The sequence below is a fragment of the Syngnathus acus genome, chromosome 5 (genome assembly GCF_901709675.1).
Source record: "Syngnathus acus chromosome 5, fSynAcu1.2, whole genome shotgun sequence".
Taxonomy (NCBI): domain Eukaryota; kingdom Metazoa; phylum Chordata; class Actinopteri; order Syngnathiformes; family Syngnathidae; genus Syngnathus; species Syngnathus acus.
The window spans coordinates 10,832,121-10,859,631 of NC_051091.1; the positions used below are offsets into that span (position 1 = coordinate 10,832,121).

Here is a 27,511-nt window from a genome sequence, read left to right on the forward strand (position 1 = left end):
TTGATAAGAAACAAAATAGCGCCCTCACATAGTGGTACTACTACCACGCCGATGGAAGGATGGATGATACCAAATAGAGTTCAGATGTTTAAGTAGGCATTTCCTGACTTAAAAAATGATCTATTATTATTTGTTTCCTGGCCGAAAGATGACACAGTATCAGTATGGTGTTCATTTTATGAATAGTAGTGTTATGTCTTTTTCAAGTGGGTCTTGTGTTTAAATAATTTAGTTCAATATTTTGTGCTTAGTTAATCATATGAGTTAGTTCGTTGATTAAATCTTTATTTATTCATAAAAAATCTGTGGTAAAATGTCAACCTCTGCCTTAATAGTACCAGTGATGAAGCAACAGGAGACGCTGTTGCATTGCTGAATCAAGCGCACTATCCAGAGGAATCTTTTCCACACAATTCTTAGTGGTCATCTAGCCAGTTTGTGCACGGATATAGTTTCAAATTTATCAATTAAGTATGCACTTATCACAGATTGTGTTATGCTGCAACTGAAAATCGTGTCGGATAAAAGTATTATGGTGCAGGAAATAGTGATTTTTTTTATATATTCGTGTGTGTGTGTGTGCGTGCGTATGTTATATTATTTGTTCCTTTTACAGATGTTATTTGGGGCTTTATTCATATTGACGATTTTATTAAACCATGCAATAATTTTTGTGTTGTTGATTTTCAGTGGCAGTAATGACTTAAGTGCATCCAGGACTAGTGTGGCTATGAAAAATATCATAAAAATAAATGACGCATCATTTGATTAATGTTAAATTTAGTATGTGATATATTTGGTCATCTCCTAGATATAAATAATAATTTAATAAGCTATATTACAATGATCATGAAAATCATGAGTGATGAAATATCTATTATAAAATAGTTATACTGTCGATAGTAGATTTTTTATAAAATAACTTATTGTACATAAAAGTTATAGCACATGCACATACTGTAAATGTATTGGATACTACACATTTATATATATTAATGTTTAATATTGATTATTATAGCTATCAAAATGTCAACCAAATGAGTAACAAATTCGACAAGTTGCCTCCAATTATCATATACTTCATCTATCAAGCATTGAATTATTGTATTACTCGTTTTACACGGACAACAGAAATGTGATTCCTTGCGTTCTATACGTGGCACTATTTTTCAGAGCGGAACAGGCGGCGACTGAAGTATGTGCGTGCGCGTTTGTGTGTTGGGGGCGCACACTAAACCTTCGTGCGCGCAACGGCGTACGCTAAAAAGTAGATCCGACTTGAGCGTGGATAGTCCCGGATGTTGGCTCTGCTGCCGAGCGAGAGGCGAATCGGGGAGAAGGCAAGGCAGGCGTAGAGAGAGAGAGAGAGAAGCAGTGAAGGGACGCCACGGCACCGCAGGCACACCGGCGAACCTTCGGCGGCTCATTACCCGGGACGACAAACGTTCGAGCGCGCGGGGGACACTCTCGGGGATCCCGCCGGCCCACAGGAGGCAGACGGCGTCAGATCGCGGGAGCAGTTAAGTGCGAAACTACCGCGAGGATTACGGAGACCACCGTCAACATCAGCTATCTCTCCCAACAGAGTAAGTGCGCTACAAGGGCATGGAAGTTATACCAGGGTCCTCTAAATGAGCGACTTTTTGTCGGGCAAAGTGTGCTGCGTTCAAGTTCTCACATCGAGGAGGGAGGAGGGGCGGGGGGACGAACCCGGCGCGCAGGCCCCGGTTGACAGCTTTCCGCTCGCCGTGGCAGGGGGGCGCGCGGAGGGTGGTTTGGCTGGGGGGGAGACACCCTCTTTTCTGGGTGTAATGTAGTGACGTACCCCCAGCTCTCTCCCACAGCTAGGCTAGCTGTTTGGTATGCGTGTGCAGTAGGAAGTGTGTGCGCGCGTGTGTCTTTGCATGCATGTGTGTGAGGCTATGTGTCATTTGGCTTTCCTGCGTGCCCTGGTGGCATTTGACTCACAGCTGTTGCAGTGCGTCCCCCCCCCCGCTGTCAATCGCCTCCTCGCACACCGCCATTGAATTCTTCCCAAACATAAATATACTCATACTTGTGATCCGAGGCTCAACAAGTGTGGTATACGCAACCCGGCGGCCGGCCACTACAATAGGTACACCCGCATGGCCTCAAAACATCACAGTCGGATCGCCCCTTGAAAATCTGATAACCAAGCTGTGTTTGGATTTCCACTAGAGGCGTGTCGTTCCCACACGCATGTAAATATCGAGGGCTCCTCGATTTACACAGTCTAGTTGCTTCGACAGCGACGAATTTGTCAGAAGTCCTAACAGTTGATGTCTGCGAGATCATCAGGTGTTTATTTATACAGTTTAACCAAACTGATCTGAAAATTATTTATTAAGTTTAGTTTAGTTTATTGTTTAGCACATATTATTATAACAAATAACAGTGCAGGGAGGGAGACGAAGCCTAGGGCTTGTAAGGAGCTCCACTCCTGTATAATCAAAGTGCACAACAAACAAAGTGCTGTGACATCAAATATTATTCAAGTGTTTAAGAAAGAAAAAAATAATAATAATATATATATATATATATATAAATGAATAAACATCAATGAATAAACACAAGCATAACTAGCTAAATATTAAATCGTCATATTTATATATGCATATATACGAAAGTGAACGTATACATACATAAACAAATACACTATACAAAATGAGAAACAAGAGAAACAAAATTTGACACTTTAGTGATGTTGAAACAATCAAAAAACACCAGGTAAGAAAATAGCTGAGCGGAAGCAGAAGAACTGCAAACAGAAAATAACAAAACAAGGAAGAATCAGGGTATAAATAGTGGTTTAAGTTGATGTTCTTAGTATGGATCAGCTGAGTGCGGTGGAGTAATTTTGGACTGGTAGGATCATGAGTGGAGAAGGTGGTGTTTCAGGTGCTTTCTAAAAGCAACCTGTGAAGATATGGATCGAATATGGATTGGTAGCTCATTCCAGAGTGAGGGCCCTCTAAAATGGATATTGTATTGATGGCGTGATGTTCGACAGGACGGTGGGTGGAGATTGTCCCCCTGTCTTGTAGGATAAGAATGTAATTCCGATACAAATGCGAAGAAATTATGAAAAGTGGCTGGAAGACAGTGTTTCCTGTATATATATTTATGGGTGAGTAGACAGGTTTGATGAATATTTACTTTATCAATTGGCAGTAATGAATAGTTTCTAAACAATGGTGCCGATGGTTCATATCTATTTGAAAAAGAGATCATTTTTAGGAACTTCTTTTGTATGATGAGTAATTTGCTGAGGTATGTTGGATATGTAGCTGCCCAGACTATGTTGCAGTAATTGAGTAAAGGAAAGAGGAAACTATAATACAGAGTGAGATGAGCAGACGGATGGACCAAGGGACAAACTTTTCGTAAGATACCTAGCGTTTTCATGGATCTTTTGCAAACCAAATCAATGTGTTCAGACCAGTTTAAGTGTTTATCTACTATAACTCCTAGGAATTTAGTGCTAGTAACTTGATGGATTTCGTTATTATTTATGTAAATTTTGGCCTGTTCTTTGGGGTAAGATTTATTTATATTGCAGAAGATCATGAAGTTACATTTGTTTATATTGAGTGACAACTTATTTATTTTGAACCATTTTGTAACAGCGTGCAACTCAGTATTCACACGTGCAATGAGGAAATTAAAATCCTCGTGGGTGGCAATGAGATTGGTATCATCCGCAAATAACAAAGGAAGAAAATTTGAACAAGACATGGAAAAATCATTTATGTACACCAAAAATAATAGAGGACCCAATATTGAGCCCTGCGGGACCCCAAATAGTATTTTAGATCTGTTGGAAGAACAACCATTTATATATACATATTGTTCTCTGTTGGCGAGATAGTTTGTGAACCATTTCAGGGCAGAATCGTTCACTCCATATCTCTCTAGCTTAGCGATGAGGATCTTATGGTCGACAGTATCAAATGCTTTGCTTAAATCTAGAAAGACACCAAGAGCGAATTTCTTATTGTCAAGAGCCGTTGAGATGTGGTTGGCAAGCTGAAGCAGTGCATGCTCAGTAGAAAACTTTTTGCGGAAACCGTATTGATGTTTATAGAGAATATTGTTTGTTTCTAGGTGCTTTGCCAATCTTGAGTAAACCAGTTTTTCTAGAATCTTGGAGAAGCAAGGAAGTACGGATATAGGTCGATAATTACCATATTCATTAGTCTCACCAGCTTTGAAGATAGGAATGACTTTAGCAATTTTTAATTCTTGGGGTACAATGCCAAATTTTAAAGATAAGGAGAAAATGTGTGTTAGTGGAATTATTATTGAATGAATAATTTTCTTAATAAGTATGCTTCTGATCTCATCATGGCCAGGGGCCGAGTTTTTCAAGCTCATGACGATGTTGTAAACTTCCTCAACACTAGGAGGGTCAAGAATGGAGAGTGAAGGAAACTGCCCTTTAATAAGGCAACAGGGGCTTGTATCAGAGGTTGAGAAGCTAGATGCCAAGGTAGCGCCAACATTTACAAAGAAATCATTGAAACCATTAGAAATATCTATTGGGTTTGAATGAGCTCTATTCTTCCCCAGCATCTCATTTGGGGTCGATGTTTTTGATTTCTTGCGATGTAATAAATGGTTGATAAGATTCCACGTTGTTTTGATGTCACCGGAGGCTTGTGTAAATTTATCAGCATAGTAAGTTTGTTTGGTTTTCCTTAGTAAAGCTGTAAATCTGTTTTTATATTTCTTGTATGTTTCTATATTTATAGGGATGGGATTTGCAATAGATTTTCTATATAGTTTATTTTTTTTACGTGAAGATTTTTTTAGTTCATCCGTTATCCATGGTTTCCCCTTAGAGTTATTTTTACGACTAGAAGTTAAAGGAAAGGAGAACTCTAATGCATTTGTGAGTATTGTTAGAAGGGAGTGATAGGCTTTGTTGACATCTTGCAACAGGATAACCTCATCCCATGACACAGAGCTGATGATAGATATAAAAGATACCATGTTTTTCTCAGTAAATTTGCGGAATTTCATTTGATCTCCAATATGATCTTTGATTTCAGGACTACTATCATTGTGGATGAGATGGAAGACAGGTAGATGGTCGGATACATCACAGATCAAAAGGCCAGATGTTATCTTGTAGTCTAGAGAATTAAATAGGATATTGTCTATGAGAGTGGCCGTTGAGCTTGTGATCCTGGAGGGTTTGTTGATAAGAGGGAAAAAGTTTCTGGAATATAATGTATTAAGGAAGTCTGCTGTATGTGACTGCTTAGATTCAAGCAAATTAATATTATAGTCACCAAGTAAGACACATAATTTGTTTTCTTTGTTTATAATTTCTAGAGTAGAGTCGAGGGCTTCATTGAAGGTGATTTTATCAGAGTCTGGTGGTCTATATATACATCCAATTATCACATTTTTGTTGTTTATAAGTGAGCAAGAGGAGAGTTCTATAAACACAGATTCTACTACAGTCATGTCAAAATTGACACTTAAATCCTTTCTGGGAGAGAAATTTAAGTTATCAATCACATACAGTGAGACTCCTCCACCTTGCTTGTTTGGTCTACAGGAATGTATAGGAGTGTAGTGAGAGAGAGGATAGCTAGATGTATTATCAACCATCCAAGTTTCAGTAAGAGCTATTACTGAAAAAGAATGTGTTAAGGTTGATAAATAGGTTTTTAGACCATCATAATTTTTAGAGATACTCCGTACATTGAAGTGGACAGTGGAGAATACATTTGTTTGGCAGTGGCCAGGAGGAGTATTGCACAGTTTGTTAAACATATCTTCAGAAAAATATTCACATGACATTTCAACAGATTTTAAGGGAGTGTAATTTGTATCTGGGTTAAGGAAGGACTCATAGATACCAGCATTAGCATTCTCTAGGTCAAATGAATTAAATAGTAAAGAGTCAAGATTCGGTGGGACAGAAATTCCTGCATTTGTGAGAATGTCACTGGATGGCATGAAAAGTGTAGGGGAACTGTCTACCTGAGATGGATGTCCTCCCTGCCAGTCTCTGTTTGCCTTGTTGTACTTCGCTGTAATCCATTATTTTCGTCCGGAGGGTCCATAGGTACCAGTTAATGGTCATTAGTTCAGCCATTGTAAATGTTTGGTTCCCCCACCACCAGGCCACATTTCTTCAGTTCCTCCAGTTCACTCACAACGAGAGTTTTGACATCTTCTGGTGTTGCTCCGTTTGTTTTAATCCATATTTTACAGTTCCTGACCCACGTTGCGAGAATCTTGTTTTCCTTCTTCAGTTTGCGTGCGTTCCAGGCTATCTCAGCATTCTTCTTAGTGAGGTGCTCATTTAGGTAAACACCCGTTCCTTGTAGCTTCCTCCCTTGCTTCAAAAGATCCACTTTATGTTTCCTATTTGCGAACCGAATGATAATTTTCGGAGGATCCAGTGGTCGTTTTCGGTTTCTTGGGAGTGTGTGACAAGCGGCAATGTTTCCTTTCTGGAGTTCCATGTGCTTACTCTCGAAAAACTGTACTACCTGATCTTCGAGCGTTGACAGCTCGTCCGATGGAGAGTCATCTGTCGAGGGATCCGAAGGACCCGCCGCCCTGGCGTAGGAGCGGTGAGATGTTTTTAGACCCGTGATTATGAGGTCTTCTTGTCGGGAGTACTGCTCCAGTGCATCTACTCTCCGATCAAGCGACAGGATTTTCTCGTCTTTCTCCTTCGATAAGTTCTTAAGCTCCGTTAGCTCAGACGTTAGCTGGAGCAGGGTGGCTTGCTGCTCTAAAAGTGTGGTAATGTCTTGCCGTATCAGGTCAATGGATGATTTAAGTTCATCGTAACCCTCATTTTTTTTGGAGGGCGGCATAGCGTAAAGTTCGAAAAAGTTAGGCTCTATAAAGTTCAGTTATCAAAACAATTCGGTCACCCGAAGTAGATCCTGTAAGCAAGTTTAGCCTGGGTTGTTAGTGTTGTTGAGTCTTTGTCATATGCAAGTTCATGAGCACTTCAGGTGGAAGCTATTTAAATTTGAATGCAATGTTGAAATGTGTTTAATATATTTAATTTTATAGTTTGTGATACATTGTTACGGTCATATTCATGTCTTTTTCTTCAATTTGTGCCAGGACTTGTAATGCTTTACAGCGTCCAACATTAATGGGGGCCCGGGATCACCATTTAACATGTATAATTATAAATTTTGGGAGTGCACATATTTTTAATGCTGCCTTGATTGCCCACTGATACTGCATACTCGATTGTATTTACATTCTTCTCTACTTCATTCACTGGTAAGCTGACATATATAATTGTGATTTTTTTGTGTAAAGTATTGTTTTAATTTGGGGGCCAGTTCTGTTTAGGCCACCACAAATTGGCTCATGATGGCCCAACAGGGGCCAAAAGTATATGAGCCATGGCACCATGTGGGTTGGGAATCACTAGTTACTAATTTACGCTAGCACTGTAATTAAGCCATAATTTTGTTAAATATTTGTATGAAAAATTCTAAAATAGTCAAATGGAAACTAGCATATGACTGTCATTAAGCATGACTTGGCGTTCAATTTATGACTGGGCAGTGCATACCCGCTAATGGTTAGCATGTTTGCAACTTAGTTGAGGGTTCCAGGTTCAAGTCTGGAGTTTACATGTTCTCCCAGTGCTTGCGGGAGTTTTCTCCCGGTACTCTGTCTTTCTTCCACATTCCAAAAACATGCGTGATAGGTTCATTAAAGATTGTTTGTTTGTTTGTCTATAGCTTGTGCCCTGTGATTGGCTGTCGCCCAGTCCAGAATGCAAGTCAGATGGGATAGGCTCCACCTCCCCGGTGACTTGAATGATGGCAAACTAGTTAGAAATTGGATGGATGGGTGGATTGTGCAACTCTCCATCCTCCAACTATCTCAAGCCACCTCAGACTGGAAGTAATATTAGTCAGCGTTCGCAATGAAAGGTCAAACTTGGTTTTGCATTTTAATCACCCTTCCTTTAAATGTGAGCTTTTTTTTCTTGCTAGCGATGAACTTACTTTATGTGGCAGTGGTATCTATAAAAGTAGTTTTGCTTCATTTTAGTTTTCTTTTGCAGTACAGTACGAGTATTCGTATGCCTTCAGATATGTATTAAATATGTAAAAAAAAAAACATTCCCCCGTTTCTACAGCTTTTGTGGGGGTTTGATATTTAATTGCCACGGAACAGAAAACACCCATCTGCGCATCATTTCATAGATTACTCATGATGCGACACGCGACAATTTGGGATGGATGTCAACGGCGAGGCTTGTGATTGTTCGGGGGGGGGGGCTTTCACTGTTGGAATAGCGGTGCCTCATTTGGAATGCGGCGCATGGCCCAATGCCTAGCCCCCCTTCACACTGAGAGCCTTTTTAATTTCTCCCCTTGTTGAAGTGATTATTCAAATGGCCATCCGTGAGGTGCAGTTATCAGCCTCCCGGTGGTAGTTGAGCCTGTGGCTACATGCAGACTCATCACAGACACGCAACCCTCCCACCCCACCACTGCACATGCAAACACACACACGTACACACACACTACCAACAAGTACCGTCTGCCGCAAAACCGTATTAGACCACCACATCGCAGCCCCCCAGGCAAAAATTCTATTGTGCTGCGTTATTGGTAGGAGGCAATTTATTCATGAATATATTTTTATATATACAATAATCCAGTACAGTTACCTTGAACACTGTCTTGGTCAATTACAGGTGAGCTGGAGCCTATACTGGCTGGGTACACCTTGGACTGGACTAGAAATATGTTGGTTGCGAACCAGGAGGATGGAGTGCATAAAAGACAAAGAATGTCCAAAGTTTGGGATCATTTCATTCTTTAAAAAGATCAAGTGCATGCCTAGGTGAACAAAATAAACATGCGCACAGTTATTACACGAGCTGCTGCGACTACAACCGAGTGTCAACGGTTTGCAGACTGGTACACGTACCACAAGAAAGCCTGGGTTTCAAACCTGGAACCTCAGAAATGCGAGGCAGACTTTCCAAACACTAGCTGCCCTCACAACACACACACACACACGCATAGTTAATCCTTTAATGCAGCTCTAGTAAGGTGCAGACATATTTCTTCACCTTGATGTGCTGCTTTCAAATTCCTCTCTTGCGTGGAATTTCAAGTAAGATCTGGTCACACGACTGAGTTTTAACTCTGACCTTTTTCACCTTGAACAGAGGTTAAAAGCTTTCCTTTTACTCTGCTCTGCTGCAAATGCTTCTCCATGGCGACCAGTGGAGGCTTTTTCCCCCAAAATATCCTTCCTCACACTTTAAGTTGGAGGCCTGAGGAGGAGGAGAAGGAGGAGGAAGTGGCTCAGTCTTCATTAGAGCCACCGTGCCTCCTCACTAGAATGCAGATGAGCCGTGGAGCCATTCATCCGCTCGGAAGCGCCTCCCCGATTCCAATTTCAATCTTGTTTGCCGTCACATTGTGTGAGCCCACTTCTGTGTTAGAGAAGTGTCTTTAGGGGGGGGGGGGAGGGTCAGGGGGGATAATTGCACTTAAGTGAACCTCATTTAGTGCTGGCCAGAGCAATTATTGTAACTGCAGTTCTCGGCATTTTTGGAAGGTGGGGGGGGGGGAGCAGCTGTCATTGAGTCTCTAAAGCCGACATATCAAATGTTGAAAAGAACGACACTGGCACGGCATCATGGGAATGACTTATTCTTCATCTTTTTTTTATTTTTTATATTAATTAGGGTTTGCAGGATTTGCAGGATTTTCGCTCAGCTCCCTTGATTTTCTCCTCCGTAGATTGACTTAATTAAATGTGACAATTAGACACGCATTGTTTTAGTAATAATTGAAAAGAAATGATTCTCAAGGTGTGCAGTCTTTCACCAGGCAACAGCTCCAGGCGTTGTGGGAGATGCTTCACCATTAATGTGATTCCGGAGCCAAATTTTGGAGCCGGGCGCTTCAATCTATTTTTTTTTTTTGCTGTAAATGAATGAATTTTTAAAGAGGCCCTCGCTCAGTTTTCATTTGAACAACTTCTCCCCACTACCCATCACGATGAGGAGAATATATTCAGTGAAGCCCAATACTTTTTTCTTTTTAATAAATTCAAGGAATTTTTGTCTATTGAGTCGTCCATAAACTGTAAGCACTGACTCCTACTCTGATTCCTAATTGGATATGGAGTGAAATGTGCTAAAGAATCCACCGTTTTGCCTCATCTTACTGTAATTCCTCAGATAGTTGCCAGTGGCTTTAATCAACTGCAAAGTGATTCTTAATTCTTTTCGCGTCACCGTTGAGGAGTTTTTAATCATGAAATACTTACACTTACTTTCTGAAATCGACTGCAGCTTTACAGATACCATTTTTCAGCGTGGTAATGTCGTCTGCTCTAACAGATGCTATCCAATTTTTTTTTAGCCGGAAGAGAAGGCATCTACTTGGGGTGCAGTAAGTCGATGAAGCGCTTGGTGAGTCAGCAAAATTTTGACTCTGATTTTCTACCTGTATAGAATACCTTGATATATTCGAGATACCAAAATGGCACCATGGCAAAAACGTCAGTAAAAGCAGTGGAATCATAGATGGCAAAAAATAACGGAACCAAAAAAAAAATGAAATCTTCTGTTACGCCTCTCATGCTGTCATTTTGCAGAATCTCATTGCATTTATTAAAGAAAAAGTTATATGGTAATTCATTATCGATTCTTAACAATTTAGTTAACCAAACTGACTCATCAGTTACATTTTACTGTAAGAGCTCGCTGGGCATATATTAAAAAAAAAAAAAAAAGAACATACAAGGGGGTGGCAATGCCTGAAGTGAATGGTATCTCATTGACTCATTCCGTTCACGATATTATAAAACAAATCAAGCGTTCAGTTGGCTCTTTCCTTGCATTGCATTCTCAGAACTGACTGCGGCTAATTAGCATATACCTTTTGTGTTGAAAATACATCACGTGCTCCCAACTGTGCAATTAAGAGCCTAATGGCGCGTGCTAAAAAAATGCCATGTAAATGAATGAGTAGATAAAATGCATCCAGTCACAAGTGGAAAGCTCATCAGTTCATAATGAATAATTCTCCACATTTAAAATCTTCCACTGTGGTCTCACTTGCGCACTTTATATGCAATCGGTCGCCTACTCTTTTGTTTGAAAGCAACCAAACGTGTGGATGGTAGGCAGCCATGCATCTGTTGTATTTTAAGTGTCCGTCTGTACTGAAAGCTCAACACCAGAATACAAACCGTAACATGTATGCTTGGTTACATATTTATGATTGCTGGCAATCGTCTCCAAATGGTCATTGCACCAAAATATTGCTGTCAATTCTGTAAAACTGATTTTCAGTTTTTATAGTCAGTTATTGAGAATGCTAATAAGAATGCTAATTTAATGCTATTTTTAATTATTATATATATATTTATTTTTAATAATGTGCTTAACCACAAAAAAAAAAAAACAGTCTTACTGACATAACACATTATAGTTTGAGAAAATTCCCCGTCGCTGCTTTTCCGGCCCAGATTGTTGTGGCTGGGGTTTTACCTCATTGTCAATGATGCATTTGTTCTACAAAGTAGGAGCTACTGTAATGATTAAACCACATACCTTGCAAGCATTTCCTCCGAAACTCAGATCCAAAGTCTCGCAAAGCGTGTGAGTCATCCAAGGTGATGGCTTGTTTAAGAACAATTGATCATGGCGACCAATTCACTGCTTCTGAGGGCAAATAAGTTCGTAGGAGGCAAGGTGAGGCAATAGTATGAATCATTAAACCCTTCAAGAGGCTGTAATGTCACACCTTTCTTAGGTCCTGCACAGACCTGTCAGTAACGTCCAAATGAGAATGATCGGACCCCGGCTGACGATGTAAATTTCGCCAAATGCACGTTTGCTAATGTTCAAAGCAGATTGTGTTTATTGCCTCGATCAGTCACGTCCGTTCTACAATTCATCATTTGTCGGGCAAGTGTGACAGAGGAATAGCTTCACGCAATCTGAACATTATCTCAGGAAATTACCAGCAGACGTTCCCGGCAATATACGGTCTACTAAAGTCAAACTCTTGCCATTTTGGATTCTGTTCTCAACTGCATGCAAATGTGGGTTCAGTCAGTTTGGAGACTTGGGCTTAAAAGCATAAATTGGAGAGCGTGTAATGTGCACGAGGCTCGTGATCCGCACGGGCGAGCGCCAAGTCGTGACGCGGCCTCAGTTGGAAGGGGCCGCCGTGGATCTGTTGGACCCGATCATTAAAACGCTTCTCTTCATACCTCGGTGTCTCCAAGGGCTTGACACACTCGGCAGAATCATTTATCAACACCTCTTCGAGCCTGGCTTCATGTAAAACTTGACGTATTAGCCTTAGATGTTGAGTTTGCGGTCTCCATGTGTGATTCAGAAAACCCCCGATCAATGCCAAGGATTCTCTCTCTCTGGATTTGGAGAGAATGTTGATCTCTGTGGACCAGGAAACCCACACAAGTGATGACTTGCGCCGGCTCTATTAACCCCACCGTTTGCTTCTTTCTCCCTCTCAGGCATAGTGGCGCTTGATTACCTCTTCATTTTTCTTGTTGTTTTTTTTTTATGTTGGCCTGCATTACTACTTTTCTGCACCTCCTGTGCTCTTCGTTTAGCAAACAACACGTCTGCAGAGAATTCCAAAGAATGCATCTTGTTACGCCGGTGAGTCATCCTTCCTCTGGCTTGCGTGCCTCTCCCTCAGGGTGGATGAATGAGCAGGCGGGAGCGCTTTGGGATGAGGGGACGCTACGGTGAAGGCGACGCCGTTCGTGCCCGCCGTCATTAAAAGCTTGCGTCGGTTCGTAAAGGGACACGGGCGTCAGAACGTGGGCTATCCCCCAGGTGAGTGCGTGACCTATGGCTTCGACAAGTGTGAGTCACCACCCCAAAAAAAAAGAAAAATCAGGAATTGTTTGGAAATATTGGGCTCTGACCGTGACAGCTAGCCACTCTGCCAGCAAGCTGCGGCTTTGGGAGGGAAGCCCAGAGCCCTGGAAAGCAGTGTGCCTGCACCTGCGAGCTGACAAATCACCCAGCTTTACTTACAGGGAATGTGTGCAGTATTAAAAGACTGCTGGGAGGCTGGGACTTGGCGTGTCTGGGGACCTGGTTTTAGGGGAGAGAATCGCCATGTGCGTTTCTATGGCGGATACACGTTGGTAGCCTTTCATGTATTCGGTTGATTTGGGATTTGTGAGAGAAAATTCAAATAGTAATTTAATAATAATAATAATAATAATAATGATAATAATACATTTATTTTTGTCCTATTTTGAAAAATAAGATTTTAAATATTTTATTCCCATAATTCATGATAAAAAAAGTACTTTTAATGTTATTGTAAGCCGCAGTTTGAACACATTGTGAGCAGACGTATGAAAATAAAAGCTGTAGTCAATGAGCAATTCAGTTAAAGTCTTGAAATTTGCAAATTAGAGAGTACCCAAACAAATGTTGGGAAACAAACTTTTCAAAGAAGAAATGAGATTGTCCTTAAAAGTTCAATACAACTGAACTTTATTAACACAGCACTGCACTATAATTAAAGAAAAAGTTGAGGGCACAGTTTGAACATTTGGCTTGACTTTAGTTTTAATTCATCCAGTGTTTTGTTTTTAATTAATTCACAGAGTATTGTGCATTGACAGAGTCGATCCAATGTGTCCTTTTTCAATTTTCCAATTTTATTGGCATCAATCCACTTTTTAGTCAATTCACATTTGACTATTTTCTGAAGTTATCCAATTGCCTCTTGTACATTGTATTCAACTTTATTGGTGCCAAATTGTGAGCAGACAAACGGAATTTGCCTCACTATTAATAGATAATGTCGCAGCCATTTAGCACGTCCTTAAACTTACAAATGTGCCAGTGATCAAATTATATTGCAGCACGTAAACTTGGTGTCCTTTCGAAAGCGCTGATGAAAAGTCTATCGGTCTACCATTCGTCTCGTCTCTCTCCGTCATACCTGCTCCTCTTGGTCCCCTGCCAAAGCCTCTGACTCACAGGAGACTGAGTGACCTACTTTCTCAGTCTTCGAGGAGTGCCAGAAGATTCCCCGTTTTCTTTGCGAGACAATGTAGTGGGTAAATATAAGTCATTTGAAATGCACTTAAGGTGCCCATTTTTAGATGAAGCAAGTTTTAAGGCTGCGTCAGCACGGAAAGCCAACCCAGAGGATTCCCTTCATTATCGCATAATAGTCGATGAGCTTTGTTAGTCAATTAAAAGTACAAGTCGGTATCATGTAAAACTTGCTCTAATCACGCTCGAATTTGAGAGCAGTCATTATGCTCTGCTATTTGTTTACAAGCGATCATTTTTCAGTTTGCACTCTATTCATGTTGTCAGATTATGTGTGTCGACAAATCCTTTTTTAGCATGAACCGGTCTACGTAGCCTGAAGCTGTAGTTACTTTGTTATAGTAATAATCGTAGTTTGAACAGGTGGCTTTAAATATATGGATTAGGAAGAAGCAGACGGCAACGGAAAGGATATTACTTATTTTTCCCAAGTGTCTTCTTCAAACTGCTTTAGTGCACTGTAACATGAGCTCCGGCCAGGATGAACATTATTGAGCATACGTAGTGTAGCATTTGAAGTATTATGATTTCCCATAAGGAAAATATATTTTTGGTTTTGATTTGAAGATTCTGTCGGATTGCTTGATCTCTAATTGCTTTTCTTCTAGGAGGGGTGGCATGCTGTCCCGGTTGTATGCCGCAACATGCCATCAAATGCGACACCTCAGCAGCCTCTTTCTTCCCTCGATAAGACTCGGCCGCTTTGATATGTCAGTTTAGGTTGTGTCTGCCGCCTTCGCCTTGACACGATTGGCCGCGCTCGCTCCGACCTCCTGGAAAGCCCCCGGCGTGCCCGCCCCGGGGTGCGTGTTGGCTCATTTATTCGACTTCCTCCTAAAGACTTACCGTGCCTTCATTTCCCTTCTAGTTTCCCCACATCCTATTAAGATGCAGCAGGCAGAGCAGTGTTTGGTCTGAAAGGATTCTCGCTGGGGGGCTTGGGGGTGGTCACTGGTTGTGTAGGAGGTTAGTGAGGGGGCAGTGGGTTGACGAAAAGGGCTCCATAAGCGCCGCACAGTCGACCGAGCTCGTTTGGTTTCCAGTGTTCAATGCTGTCTGAAAAGTGATTTTAACACATTTTACCGAGCATTTGTGCACTTCTCTTTGTGATTTCACAGTTATTTCACCCGGCATTCAAGAAGTGTCTCTTTTTTTTTTTTTTTGGGGGCATTCATCTTTCTCATAAAGCAACCCCTCCACAGCTGCTATTCTTTGCGATTTCTCGCCATTATTGAACTTGAGTCAATAGCAAATACCTCAACATATAAAGAGAACCAAAATCCTTTTGTTGTTCTTCATTTGGCAAGAAAATATGACGTGGCATGTTCAAACATAACTGACAAAGTTATGTACTGTATTATTCCGGCCAAACAATTTTGAAAATAAGGATGTGAAAGTTTAGTGTATAAATATAACGGCCAAGTTTTCTTCAGTTTGGCAGGCCCTCACGTGCTTGTGAGTCACATGAATAAGAATTCCCTCGTCGGCGTGACGCAATTAAGACGTTCACGCCGCCGCCGTCAGGGACAGTGGCCGCTTGCGTTCCGAACGATGTTGTCCTCAATGCGAGCTCACGATGTGGTCAGTGTGAGAACAACACAGGGCGACTGCATGTGCGCCTCGCCGGTGGCCTCGGACCTTATCTTTGGCTGTGACTCATGCCGCATGCCACATGATGCGCCACTTTCACCGAGTGAGTCATCCTGAATAGGACCCGAATGGAATGGCCACAAAGGACAAGACAAAAAGGGCTTGAGCGACCGTAGTTGACTGTGATGTCATGAAAGTCAAAGTTGATTAATTGGTGGTGTCATTGATATTTTTTGTTTGGTGAACCATTCATGTGGTTTTCCTGTTGGTGTGGTACCTGGCATGCTGTTGTAGCAAAATCCACATTGTTGGCTTGTAGTCTGAAATGAATCATTAAGGGCTGGTCAATATGAAGTCTCACAGGAGTTACAAATTGGACTACTGTTAAGAGATTTATTCTGAGTCCACAATAGGTCTTGCCTAGCCTACCAAGTATATGAAAAGTTGATCATGATTTTGTGATTCTCTGCCTGTTTTAAAGGTCAGGCCCACGTGGCGAAGGAGAGGGATTTGAAAGCTTGATGCATAATACAAATAGAAAATCTGCATACATTTTTGTCCACTGAGGGTTGCCATCCTCTCTTTCTACATCTGCGTGGCTTATTTTTGTTACCGTTTTGTTCAATTAAGGAGTTGCTAGTGCACCGACAGAGGTCTATACTTGACATCCGGGGCTGGACTCCAGCTTTGGCCTTCTTATGTTCTCCCCGTGCCTGCGTGGGTTTCCTCCGAGTGTTCCGGTTGGCGCCCACATTCCAAAAATATAGACGGTAGGCCAATTGACCACTCCAGATTGTCCGTAGGTGTGAGTGTGACTGGTTGGTTGTCTGTGTGTGCCCTGTGATTGGCTGGCAGCCAATTCAGGGTGTCCCCGCCTACTGCCTATAGTCAGCTGGAATTAAATTTGTGCAATATAAAAATGTGCGATCGAGAGACTGAAAAAATAAATTGCAATGACAAGGGACGATTGTAATCTGATATACAACATTTTGATACGCATGCCTCAGAATGATATGAAGCTCCTCCAGTCACTTCAACATAGTTCATTGGACCCGAGGTGCCACAAGGTGGCGTCAAAGCAATACTTTTATCTTTCAACCAACAATAAAGGCTAGTTCCCCTCCCAAATAAACAATAATAGATGAACTACAGCAGCGGAAATAAAATAAATAAATGCAAGGGAACCAACGTCAATTTGTTGCTCTACTGTCCGACAACTAAGTGAAATCAAAGTCACAGATGTCACAGTTGTATAAGACAACTTCCTCCTCATCACCTGAGCAGGAAGTCACCGGAAGATTCGGCTTGTTTTACCAATTTATTTCCCTACACCAATGTACGGAGCCCGACGACTGCGTGTGAGGCGTAAATTCATATCTCTGTGAAGTCTACATTTGGTGTTTGCCAGCTTGCGTCTGGGGCCCAAACGTGGAGCGCTCGCTCTCTGTCAGATGTGTGAAGCTGTGCAGAGGGAGCCACTGGGAGTTCTGTTTCATCTCTTCTCATGGAACTCTGGAGCAGACATGCAAATCCGCCGTAATGAGCGCAGCCTGTGTGGCGGTAGTCGAAGAGCGAAGAGGAGAAGGGGGAGGTTAAACTCAGGAATGTAAAGTGAAGAAGGGGAATGTGGAGGAAAAAGGTGAGACGCTGACAGCTTTATCGGGGGAATTTTTTTTATTCGCAAATTTTAGAAGTGACGGAATATTTCCTCTGGAATCAAATGTTTGATTAGCTCTCTATGGCTGCTCATCCCGACGCTCAAGTCGAGATGCAAATGGTGCCAAGTTAATTAGCCTTATCTTTTACACCAGCAAGACAGGGTGTGAAAAAAAAAAAGAAACACAATGCACCCTGCTAATCAGCATGCAGTGCAGTGGAGCTTTATTTTATTTTCTAATGTTTTGCAGCTTAAAACACTTGCGAGACGAAAGCCTAGATTGGAGTGTTTTGAGGTTGAAGAAATTAGATTTTGCACTTTCTTGTAGCGATTGTAGTCGCTCCGGAGTATAAATCGCTTCAAAGTCTAAGCTAAAATTAAAGTCACGATTAAGTTTCTATTAATTGTCCAGTTTCGCAAAAAAAATTGGGACTATCGGTTCAATTATCAGAAAAATTCTCGATTTTGTTATTGATTGTGTTTTGCTGCAAATTTAGAATTATTTCAAGCCTTGGGCCTAAAGAGGACGTCACTATTGTCACAAAATCCATCGCATCAAAACACAACATTTGTCAGAAGATCGCATCCCATTTCAAATATTTCACAAATAATTGTTCAACACATCAATCAAGGAAATGCAATCAAATACCTAATTCCAGTAACTTGAGGATTAACTGCCTTGAAAATGGCCTCCACATTAATTTTTATTTACAGTCATTCATTTGGCCCCCAAAGAGTGTGATAAATCTCATCATTCAGTGCTCTGAAATTCACTAGCTGTGCCGTTTTGATTTTATTTTACCCATAAAAAATGAAGGCCGTCAATGTGTTCCTTTGACCTCTGTCTCCATCCATCGATGTCAAGATTATTGACGAGCGCCACAGCTTGATCACAGTTTACTTGACTAAATTTACCTCATTTCTCAAGATGGGGAAAATTACAATCATTTTGATTATACATATCACTTTTAGCGGGATCTGGGAATCTTTCTTGGAATGTTTTGAACTGTTGTCTTTATGCGGTACATGACACCAGTTTCCCTTGTTAAATAAGAAATGACTAAATATTAAAAAATAAGCAATTGATATCATGAGACTTTTTGGCAACCGTTCCCTTGGTTACTAGTCACACAACAGTTGTTAGTTGTGTCTAGTCACCAGACACTATACTTCATTGATTGCTTCAATACAAGGAACAGGATGAGAATGTTTGGTCTTTTCAAAAAAATAGAGAGAGAATTCAGTCTGTTTGTAAAAATGATCAGTCAGGATGTGGTGTTCCTCTTTTTGGCAAATCGCATGGTGTTTATTACGCAATTTTCATACTTGGCAGTTGCAACTGCTATTGGCGTCGAGCATGCACCAGATCAGGACGCACCATTCCAAATGATTAACGATTCACTGGTCATGTTGGTTGGGCTTTTCCCATGTTTAATATGTGCAAATGTACGGCTTGCCATTCTGAATCGCATCACACTGAAGTCAAATCCAAAAGGACATTTCAACCGTCTGTGGTCTCAGCATGCTAATGCTAAACAGAAAGTCAAATGGCAAAGACACAGAAATATTCTACCATTGGTTGTCAGAAAAAATGAAAATGTCAAAAGCCTTTTCACCTTGCCCATCTTTCAAAAGTGAGTTCCCTGTTAGAAACACAGCAGTCAGCTTCTCCTGCTGTCAGACTAATCGGTCTTCACTCAGAGGGAGTTCCTGCATTCCTGCCATCATCAGGTGGCAGTCCCCTCACTGTCGTCTGGTGGTCATTCTGGATAGAGTATCCTTTTCATAATCCTTCTGCATCAAGCCTCAATGTTCCGTGCCGACCTATTGTGACCTTAAATCCACTCAATTTGACTTTTGCCTGCGAAGCTTAAACCACCAATGACTGCTGTTTCCCTTCCCCTTCGTCCCCACCTGGGTAAATAGCAACATTGTCTCCAGGTAACCAAATTAATTGAAATGATCTGGAAGGGAGCAGCATGAAGAGAACAGGTAGAGGCATATAGACCTTAACACCTGCTTATTCCCAGTGCAAACATATTTCGGATCTGCCGCTCATTTTTGGTCACGCTTGACTTTCCAATCCTTAACCATAGTAAATAAAAGAAAGCCAAAGGAATTTCTCATCTTGTATAAACACAGACAGTGTGGAGCATTGTAGGAGTGTGGTGATGGTTACCTTGTTGATCGTGTTCACACCCTTTTTTATTCATAATTTATCACTTGTGTTGTATTTCACCTGTGCGGGGATGGACTATGTGTATAACAGACGCTCATGTTGATCGAGGATTATTGAGTCTGGAGAATCATAAAAGTTTGCCAACAATGTGTTGATATAGCAGCGATTGATTTATAGGGTTGCACGAATTATCAGAGTTTCTATGCAACTGAAGAAGGTTGAGAGTCCATTCCAAGATGAAATAATATCTAAATAAATCAGAAAGAAATAGTGCAAAACTTATTCCTTCAAATGCATATCAAAAACTCATGGACATTAAATCAATACGAAGCACAATATTGATGTTTTGTCCCAGCCTGGTCAAAGTCTGTGATCGCTTGGCCGGTGTCTTTGTAGATTAGAAAACCAAATTATAAAACCATCCTCCTGAGACTTCACACCTTTCGCTCAGTGCTCTTGTGTAACCCCGCCGACTGGATTATGGCCGAGAGGAAAGGTCGTTGATTTATGGCCGGTGGCCGCCCCCTTCGCAATATGCTCTGAAAGCTTTGATTGCAGTCTTCCTTGGGAAACTCACAATTGGTGACATGTTGTTTCTAGTTCAACACAGAGAGGTCTTGCTCGGCATGTTAGCGGCAGAATCATAATATCTCCAGGTACACTACGAGGATTTCGGGAGCTTTTAAAAAGAGCTTTACGCAGGAAATGCGTGAAGGTGTGAAAGCGCTGCTTAATGATATTGAAGTGCTTAGCTATGTCTGCCTGTAAATATTCTGTTAATGATTCCTCAGAGATTGAATATTGATTTACAAGTTAAATGTTCTTAATTGTACCGCTAACTCAACAGATTTAGTCACTCGGAATAACCTCTGATGATTCTAGTTGTGCTTCCCTAAATTGTGCGAGCCTGGATCACAACTCATCCAAAGTGATACACACTTTGCAAACACTTAAAACAATCAATAAAAACCTTTATTGTACACTTGACTCCACCGGATACTGAATCTATGCTACGCCTTACTAGCTAGATTGATGGGCGAGAAGACGTATTACGTTCTGCAAGGGAAATAAACTCAGATGGTCAGCTTTGATATATCACGGTGTTCTCAAAGTGTGCCCCTGGCAGTGAACTAAGTCCACTACTGAACAGATATTAACTTCAGCAAAAGGTTCAGCAACTCCTAAAGCCGACTCGATGTCGCTTAACGCGCACCAAGTCGGCCCCTCCAAGTTGTCACCAAAATACTTGGTGCGCCAGTGCATACACAAGTGGTCTATTTGTGATTCAGCAGCAGGCCTTCACTGGCTGCCAGACTGGCAAGGAGTCCGCCTCTCATGGGGGGGGGAAGTGTGCTAATGCAGGCCCCCGGGCGTCGGGACCAAGGTAATTGGGTTCGCATGGTCGGTGTCAGGGCGGCCCTGCCACATCCTAAAACAAAGGCCAACTCCCATGCGGCAAGCTGTTTAGACCACAACCAGTCCTGGTCACAACACCCCTGGAAAGACTTTTTTCAATGACTGCAAAGTTGGATGTCTTGATGATGACTTGCAGATTGCATCATGAGTGTCTTCTTTTTCTGGCGTGTCTCACGGCCTCTTCTGTTATAGGTTAGTGTGTAAGCACTTTGGACTCGAGGCGCTCAGGTTCAGTGTCTGTTGCAGAGCAGACAGAAATACATGTTGCTGGAGAGACTACTCGTTTGTTTTGCGTTGACCCAATTTGTTTCGGACTGCGGCACGGTACTCAATACTTTGACTTCTCATCAAAGTGGAAATCAAAATCTCCTCTTGGGGAACAATTAAAGCATTTTATATCCACAAGTACTTTACAGTAAAGTATACTGTTTCCATCTGTCCATCCACACATCTATTAATCCATCCATCAGGGCGATATATTTTTCCATAAACAATTACGTACTACAATTTTTTCACAAGCGATGGTAATGATAAGCAGAACTATACATACCTTAAATTACCCCGAAAAATTAAATCAGACACAAAAATTGCACCCAATTATTTATACCGCAAGCATGTGTGTAGTAAAACGAGATTCTGAATCTCCTTCAGTATGTTCTTCCTTCGGCAATTTTTACTGCCGATCAAATGTCTCCAGCATTTCTTTGAAAGCCGGTTTGCCAACAGTGTTGAATGTGGGCATCTTTTTCACTATAAAGCGGCTAACGCTGTCTGTGGGGTGTTATAATCGCAAGCTGTCTGGAAATGGACGGCCCTTTTTATCCTGCTGGGTTTTCTGTTACCAGTTGAGGAAATCGGGTGGGATGGTTGTCTTTTAAATTGACTTTGATGTTTGTCGGGTTGTGACTTTCTCCACACAAATGGGACATGCTAGCTCATTGATGCTGGCTGGAATTCAAAATGTTCCGACGCGACGTGCGGTTTGTGACTAATTTCATTTGTTTTAATGTAAATACCATTTTTTGATTCTATTTCTTTCTATTGAATGCAGATTTTGTCAGGTTCTCCTCTTATTTGCCAAGTTGACAACACTTTCAATATTTTGTTTATTACTATGGACATTTTTTGTCTCTCAATGTTTCCGTTTCCGCATTCAGGTCAGCAAAGCTTGCTTGATTTTAGAGGCCTCTCCAGGCAGCCTGAAGTGTCTCACTTGATCCGCAGCCAACCCCCCCCCCCACAGCTTTTCTCCCACTAGCCTCTCCACCTCGTACAGCTGTACTTAGAAGACTATGTTTGGCTCTGATTGATGAGACAAAGGGGTCTCTTCTGCCTTCTGAAGAGTTCAGTGTGTAGAAAGGAAATGGCCATTTTTATCTTTGCTCCCCTCGTCTATTTTTCTTTCTTCTGACCGGTCGTTCTTGTCAGTGTTTAACTGCCGTGCATGCGCTGCCAAATTGATTGGCAGAATAATTATGGACGTGATTTGCTCGACCACCGGTGAAGTGGGAATGAGGGAGTAAGGGAGCGATTACATTTTTTTTGTTCTTTTCAGGCATGGAGAAATCTGCTGGCCGCCAATATCACTGACACATGCGCTAGATAGCTGTGTGAAACAAAAAAAAAAAACCCAGCAGAGATCTTTAACAATTTCTCTTAAAAGAGGCTCTGACATATCTGCCTCTCCCAGTCAGATAATTAGGCAGAGTGTTAAACTTTTCTTTCTGCCATTACCTTGAACGCAACTGCTTGTTCTGCTCGTTATGCTTTTTGATACTACCTTGCCAGTAACATACCGAAATCGCGACTATGACGAAAACGACGACTTTTCCAAGCAGTGGAAGAGAGGAGTCCCCCAGCTGTACTTTTGGATCCCAAAAGCCACGTAATTGACATTTCCTAAAATTGAAGAAAAAAAGAGATGAATGCCTTCTTCACAGGGACGCTTTCCGCGGCGCCATTAAGCCTCCTTCGTTTGAAAGGAAGCACTGACATTAAAAGCGATTGCTTCGGCAAATCCCCGATTCCTCCTTCTTTGTGTTTTAATGAAAACGGGGCTTAGCGTAGCTCGCTACACGACAGTAGCGCTCACGTGCGCTCGCGCAACTCAAACACGTTGCTATTTTAGACGCTTCCAAATACTTTGCCCTAAAGGGCTGGAAAAAGTGAGGAGTGACTGAGGGGCAGGTGAGCCCGGTTCCCACCCCGCCCTGATTATCCCCTTGCAAGCGCTAGGAAAACAAGGCCTTCTCCCACCCACACTCTAGATAAAGGCCTTGATTGTGGAAGGTATGACCAAGGTTTCAGGGAAGGGTGAAGATACCAAAGGCTTGTTACCAGGTTACATCACAGCACTTTTGTTGTGAGCACGCGTGCCAACATCTTAAGGGGTGATGGAAGGTGGAGCACTTAGCGATTACCCTCCCTGATGCCAAGTTATCATCACACCGCAGGAAGATTCTTGTCATAATAATCTCACCCTTTTTTCCCCTTCACGGCGTGGCTCCCTTTGTACACATCGTCTGGACGAGCATTTAACAATCACTTGTCTAAATATTTACTGTCTTAGTGACGATGTTTTTAATGGAGCGTCCATCACACGTGCGATGTTGTGTTTGCTTGTGATAGATTCGTGACTGCGATCGAAACGAAAAAGAAATAGGGGATTCGTTTTTGAAAATCGTAGATAAGTGCAGTAGAGTACCAGTTTGGTACCTGTCTCAGGTTTTGTGTGTAAGTGCAGGACTGTGAGCTTGAATAGCCCGAGGAAATCATGGCTGCTGGGTTGCGTGTGGTATTTGAGTGGAGCTTATTGTCGTCATGCAGTCAGAAATTCCGGGCAAAACATTAAATAAGACTCTCTGTAATGAAGTATTATTATTGTTATTATTACATAACGTGACAGTGTTTTGACTCTATTGCGGAAAACGGTGAACTTGCCTGAGTTCTCCCGTCCTCGGTTAATTCAAAGTGTCGCTATACCGTATGTGCATATTTTGCTAAACACAGTCTTCTTGGGTGTAACATGCATTTAGTGGAGCAAGTGATGACTTGATTTACCTGTTCCATCAGGGTCATTGTGTGGCCACGAATGCACGGAAGCCAAACGATTTCAGTCAGTTGTTGCTTAGCAAGGCTTTGCTGTGATTAAAGCTCCAATTTAGTCTTAATTTAAATCTAATCTCATTCAATTGTAATTTCTTCTTTTTTGGAGAAAAAGGGGGCAGGTCCAGAGTCAAAACCAGAATCATCTTTGAGTATCTGTCTATGTGTTGACGAACCATGCGTTTGAATATCCGTTGCTTAAAGCATTATAGCACTGCTAGATCAATGCTATCCATTAGCCTGCCATTTTGCATTGTGTGTTAGCAGTAAGCTAAGAGGATTTAAAGCAAAGCTATTTGGCGGTTTTACATATACAATGTATAACCCGTGGTCAGAAAATATACATTGCAGGCGTAAAACAAAAGCATTAACTTGTGGCTAAGACTTGTGCATGCTGTCTCATCTTATCACTTTACCATGATTGCCCGATTTCATACATATCAAACAAGCCATGTTGACGCTTTCACACTTAAAACAAAAATGTCTCCCCTTCCCCAACCCCACGATCTCTCGCCCTCTTCATATTCAATCCTCAAATAGCCTCGCCAAAAGCGATCCAGGAAATCCGAACTGCTTATAATGTGACATCTGTGCCATACTCACATGAGGTCCCTGAAAGTGATTCAATTGTGACAAGACAATTCAAAGTAGGCCTTCAAAAGGTGCTAATAAAAGAGGCTCGTCGAGTTGGGTTTGGATGATGCACCTGGACCGCTCTGTTTACCGAGCCGTGGTCATTATATTTGCTAACAGCTGGACAATAGTTTATTCACTGTAAGATCATAGGTGCAATGAAATAATTCATGTGAGATGAGTTGTAAAATGATGGAAAATAGAAGCCCAGCTGTCATGCAAATGGGGACCAAGGAAATAATATGCTATCTGCTGGAGTTCAGAACTGCCTTCCTTCCATCCATTTTCTGTAGTTTTTGTCCTCATTAGAATCACAAGCGACCTGGATCCTATCCCAGCTGACTAAAAACAACAGACTTGAAAGCTGATTTTAAAACACACGGTACAGGAAATTGATGGATGGATAAAAAAAACAGTCTCCTGAGCTTGATAATGATGAATGATTAGCAAAAAAAAAAATATATATATATATATATAAAAAAAAATATATATATATATATATATATCACAGTAGTAAAATTACAGCTTTAAAATGCTATTTTTTTTTTTTTCTAAATTATTCTGTTGAACATTAGCTGTTAGTATCCATGCTGGAAATCACTCTCGTTTCCTCCATCCTGGTTTGAAATGAGCATTTCAGCCAGGAAGCTTCTGCATCCAAACTTGAAACACAAATGGCACAGGAGCTCAAAGCAAGGAACAGCAGCGAAGTTGATGACGCAGATGGCAACCTGTCGACATCATGACGTTAACTCAGCAGGCTTGCGTTGAGTAATCTCTGCATGTTACTCAGCCCTATTGCCTCATTGGCCATTCTTCAATCAAAGAAGGCCCCCATGTTGACAGGTTGATTGAGACTTTGTGACGCAGGCGCATAATGGCTGCTTTCTCGTCATGGAGCAAACGTTGTCTCGACATGTCGGCAAATAATCTAGGTCAATTAACAATCATTTGAAAATTGCCATTCATCCTGAAAGGATAAAGACATTCTGACAGGTTTAAAATTAACCAGATTATTATTATTTTTTTGTTCTTGACTGCAGTTACGGTGACTTGCTCTGCTCTCTTGTATGATGTTTTCTAATGCGGGTCAAAGATCAGGTGGTTCCATTAACCTTTATAAATGTAGCTGAATTCTATGTTGAAATTAAAATACAATGCAACGTGAGGTTTATGGAAACCTTTATTTGAGAGGAACCCACTTGTAAGACATCACTTTGTCATAGGAAGCCAGTATTACTTTAACACACGCCCGCGTAAACGTTACAACACGCAGCGATGTCTGTGAAACGACAGATTTATGTTTCTGCCGCTGAAACTGTCTAATAACAGTCAATTGCGGTGCACGTTAATGAAATATTTTGCTTGAGACAACGGAAATACTCGCTTGTCAAATAATAGCAACGATGTGTGATTCAGTTCTTGCCAGGAAATAGAGTTGCTGACATGGCAAGACACCTTTTCTTCATTCCTCACAAATACACCTCTGACTTCTAGTTCAACCATTTTCTGCTTTCCTCAATAGACCAGGGCGGCCTCTGTGCATCCCACGGCTCGACAGGCTAATGAATGCAGCGACGGGGGGGGGGCGTCGTTACTGCCCGGCGGTGTTGCGCTTCATAATTCCTGCCGCTACCCGAGGTCCTCTAATTAAGACGCGAACTCGGCCTCGCCGATTACCAAGCAGCTGGATCATTAGCGTGGCGGGTCAAATGGCAGCCATCTCCGTGTAGCAGGGCGAGGTGCCTTTCATCAACTTGTGCCTTTGCCAGCTTACCTCCTGCAGCCACTGGAATTGTATCCCTGCCTTTTTTTTGCAGGGTGCAGTGTATAGGCAACAAATAGTAGCCTTTGCAGATAACCAATTATAACTGCAATTTATTGGATACACAGAGAAATTTGTTCAGTGCATTTAATATTTCATAATATAGTCAAACCTCATTCTACAAACTCAAAGGGGGAGTTCTCAGTGTCACAACTGCTAGCAAGATTCGATTGTAGCCTCAATTTGCTAATCCCCGCCTTTGACGATATGGCCACTCAAATTGCATGCTGTTGTGTGTAATTTTGATATATAGTAATCACAGACAGCTCAAATGCAGTCTCTACATAATAGCAATGCTGGCATTGCATTCGCAATGTAAAAAAGTTGACGTTAGCCACATCTGCTATTTTAGTAGCATAATTTATTTGCAATGGTTTGTTCCGACAACACTAGGGATGAAATGAGCCCGGAATGGTCACAGTTATCAGTGTTACGACGATCATGCTAAAATAAATACAGACAAAAAACAGTCACACAAATAATAGAACGTTGAAATCCTTTTTAGTTGGAATATAAAAACATGAAACTAACAAGTACAGATATTTTCTATGTAGCTGACATGTTCCATCCCTCTTGCGGTGATTCGCCGCCCCGCACATTCTTCACATGCAGTGCAATTAACTTGAATTATTATTTGCAGTCTCATAAAAAAACTAAACACGCCTACATTTGTACTCTTGCCGTTTTTGCAGGAGGAAATAAAATATAGCCATCATCTGCCGAAAAGCAGCACTCCTCTCAGAGACGCTAATTACAGTAGTGATGATAATTACAATTTGGAACGGTGATCGTAACCGTTTCAAATTCCAGCACGTTCTTTTTCATTATGAAACATTGTACAACTTTACGCAAAAACTTCAGCCAGCTTTATTAGTATTAAATTTATTTCTTGGTATTTTTATCAAACAAAAATGATCATTTTTGCATGTCAAACAGCGACTAAAACAGGCGGAAAGAAGATTGCGATAAATCATTTGTATCCCGTCCGTGCAG

At 41.5% G+C, this 27,511-nt stretch overlaps 1 protein-coding gene across 2 annotated transcripts in view; it reads left to right on the forward strand.

Moving 5' to 3' along the window:
• Positions 1 to 1,286: 1,286 nt before the first annotated feature.
• Positions 1,287 to 27,511, forward strand: part of foxj3 (forkhead box J3) — a 67,404-nt gene continuing 41,179 nt past the window's right edge. Inside the window, exons 1-2 of one of the 2 annotated variants that reach the window (XM_037252670.1) lie at positions 1,287 to 1,586; positions 10,413 to 10,462. The gene's annotated coding sequence lies outside the window, so the exon portion shown is untranslated. The remainder of the gene's footprint in view (positions 1,587 to 10,412; positions 10,463 to 27,511) is intronic. The other variant, XM_037252669.1, reaches the window with a different exon arrangement.